General features: G+C 41.2%; 1 pseudogene; it reads left to right on the top strand.

Moving 5' to 3' along the window:
* The first annotated feature begins 1,015 nt into the window (after positions 1-1,015).
* The window catches only part of LOC125864437 (uncharacterized), a 7,552-nt pseudogene continuing 5,186 nt past the window's right edge, over positions 1,016-3,381 (top strand).

The following is a 3,381-nucleotide window of genomic DNA, read 5'->3' as shown; positions in this document are numbered from 1 at the left end:
GCACAAAATTGTGTTGATTTTCTTTTCACAAAAGCAGTTGTAGCTATCGTGTACATATAGGTATATATCTCTTGATTGTTATAGAAAATTGAAGAAATGCCATGAGTGAAAAAAAAAACTGTGCGGATAGAGCCCTACAGATTACAATAGAACTTAACAGTTCTAGTATGACCAAAAAAGAAAAGAGGAATTGAGAAACCATGATCTTTTTTAATGCATGCAAAGCAAATATTGATTAATGAGGATGAGAGTTGAGAAAGAGAACACAACAATATCGCAAATCAACTTTTGTTACCCTACGACATAAAAACAAAGAGCGACGAGTATGCGAAAAAAAAAATTCCAAGGGACTTCCTGTCAATTCTCATTAATGGAAAACTCCTCAAATTTCTTCTTATTCATAGCTGTGTCGAGTGTAATGTAATGTAATACGTTTTACAAAAATATCACACAAATCAAGTCAAATTATGACTTTCAAGAAGAAGTGTAATGACCCTCATGGTCATTTCTGTGTCTTGCCTTCTTTGTGTCGTTTAGAGCGTTCCTATAGCGACCCCAAGTCATTTATGACTTGCTGGGACTGACAGTTCGGTCACCTGGTCATTCATTTGGTTATGGTGTGAGTTTTAGTGTTTTGGAGCTAACGAACCTTGAACGATCATTTTCGATCAAAAGTTCAAGAAGATGACATCAAAATCCAATTCTGACGATTCCATCAGCTCCGGAAGGGTCATTATAGGCTAGTAGCATGGTCGTCATGACTCCCGAGGTTTTCAGTGTGAGTCGGTACGATTAGGCGTTTTAACTTTAAGTTTAAGGCTAAGTTTGACTTTGGTCAACATTCTGAGTAAACGCGCTCGGATGAGAATTCCGTCAGCGTGGTTAGCTCCGGAATGTCGAGTTGGGTCCAGATTGACCCTTCTTTTGTGTCTGGAGGTTTTCGATATCTTTCCGAGCCCTTCTGTGGGTTTTGACTTAAAATAGCTTTTGGAAGTGGGACCCACTTTTTATCGAAATGAACTCTGATGGAAATTTCGACTACGTCGTTGAGTCTGGAATATCGAATTTGGTATGGTTGCATATCTCGTTTGCGTGCACGGGGTTCGGAACGAGTTCGGAGCACCCCGTCGGAGTTTTTAGTTTTTGGGAAATTGCAGATTTTCTGCAATAAATGCAGAAAAACAGCAACATATTTCCAAACTTCAAACCCTCATAACTCTCTCATCTCTCAACCGATTTGGGCTATTCAAAAGGCAAAGTTATGAGATTTTTTGAGGACAACGTTTTGGTGAGCTGGGATAGTGATTTGGAGTGCCCGTTTGAGGTAATTTTCGAAATATACCTGCTACCACACCCCTTTTTGTGAGCTTGATTTTGGGAATTTTTGAGACTTGTTTTCTCAGCCATTCTAGGTTCGATTTCAGTGATTTTTGAGGCTATCTTGAGTGGTTTTTCGAGGATAACGTCGTGGTGTTATCACATTTCACTGTAGACCTTCAGTTTCTGGTAAATACACTGATTCAACTGTTGTCCCATTTCTAGTTTTTGAGAAAATTTGGGTTTTAGTTGCATGTTGATATTGTGTTTTTCCCGAGCCCCGAATTGTGTCCCATTTTGGGACATGAGCTGGGGGAACTGGTTAGGATCCACTTTTGGGGTTAATTTCGGAATTTTCTGTGCGGGTCCCACGATTCCCGTTTTGACTCAAAAAATTGACCCGTCTCCGTTTGTTGTGATTTTGGTGTCTAAACGACCGTATTAACGTTGTGACTCTATTTTTGATAGCGGGGCAGCGTTTCGAGACCGTTCGGAAAGGAAAAGCTCTGAAGGAGTGATTTTGGAGCGCGTGTGATCGGCCTACAGGTAGGCTACGGTTTCCCTCTCTTAGATTGAGCTTGAGAGTGTGAATGCATGTTGATTAGTTGGGATTAGGGTTGGTAGTCATTGAATCTTGCATAGGTGTTAAGAAATCATGTTTTCGGCCTATTTCGGAAATTATCGGGTAACTGTGAGCATGCTTTGTGTTATTAACGGACCCTCGTCGCTATGTGGAGCGCTTGCATGCTTAATTATTGTTTATTTGAAGCATGTTGGGCCTTAGTTTAGGTTTGACTAGTGCTTGCCTTAGGAATACATTATTCGGATCCAATAGGCCTTAGTTTTGCCTTGACGTCGCTCGGCCGGCTTAGATCCCTGTAGACTGGTGTAGCAGACTTGAGTATGATAGTTTGGGCCTTAGTTAGGCGATACTCTTTCTCCGACTATAGTTATCCTTATTTTCCCCGATGTTACGGCTTTACGAGTTACATCGTCGATACTAGTTCTACTTTGTGATTTGAATTTGATTTTCGATTTGGTTCCAAGGACTTACATTGATTAGCTAAGTATGGACGGCGTTCCACGGACATTTATGAGTGTGGATCGATTAAGACTCTTTCAGCAGCTACATTGGCACATTTATAGAGCATCCGGTTTAAGTTCCGGCCTCTATTGCCCATATACTTATATAGAGCATCCGGTTAGAGTTCCGGCCTCTATTGCCCAAATACATATATAGAGCATCCGGTTAGAGTTCCAGCCTCATATACTTGATACTTGTGATTGGTTACTTGGGTACTTCTGCTGAGCATCCGGTTTGAAGTTCGGCCTCCGTACTGTCAGATTCTACTAATTAGGGTTGAGATTATGGTTCGATGTTCTCCGTTCTTGGGTTCTTATATGAAATTCTCTTTAGTTTTAGTTATTCTGTGTACTCGTCGGGCTTATGGGGTCCGTTCGGGTTTTTATTTAACTTGCGCACGAGTGTACCTTCTGGGCTTATGGGGGTCCAGTTAGGTGTAGTTAGCTTATAGATTACTTTAGTTAGTTCTTTGTACACTCGTGTGCATTCCTTTGTTAGTTAGATTTTTATTCTTGACCTCGATTTACGTATTCCTACTTTTCATATTGCCTTTACTTTTCAAGTTCAGTTGGCCTATGATGCCTACTGAGTACCTGTTGTTTTGGTACTCATGCTACGCTCTGCATCTATTTCGTGATGCAGGTCCAGGCACTAGTAGCCAGCGTTGATCGAGCTTGGAGCAGACTGATCCGGAGACGGGAGTGAGCACACGACGTTTTGTACTATTTCAGTCTCCATCTGTATATATAGACTTGTCTTTTACCTTTCGAGACAGTCCAGTCTCTGTTGTCCACTTTTGGGACTTGTACTCATTTTGTTAGTAGCTCTGTACTAGTGACTTCCAGGTTCTGGGAGGGATCTTTATTTGTATTTATGTTTTGGTTTGCTTCCGCCTGTGTATATTGTTATTTGCCTACTCTTGTTTAGTTTCTACCCTCAGACCCATTACTTGTTGTTCCGGGTTACGGGTTGGCTTACCT

This window comes from Solanum stenotomum, chromosome 5 (assembly GCF_019186545.1).
Source record: "Solanum stenotomum isolate F172 chromosome 5, ASM1918654v1, whole genome shotgun sequence".
Taxonomy (NCBI): domain Eukaryota; kingdom Viridiplantae; phylum Streptophyta; class Magnoliopsida; order Solanales; family Solanaceae; genus Solanum; species Solanum stenotomum.
Note: the sequence above shows the minus strand (reverse complement) of the source record. Positions and strands in the feature narration are given on the sequence as shown.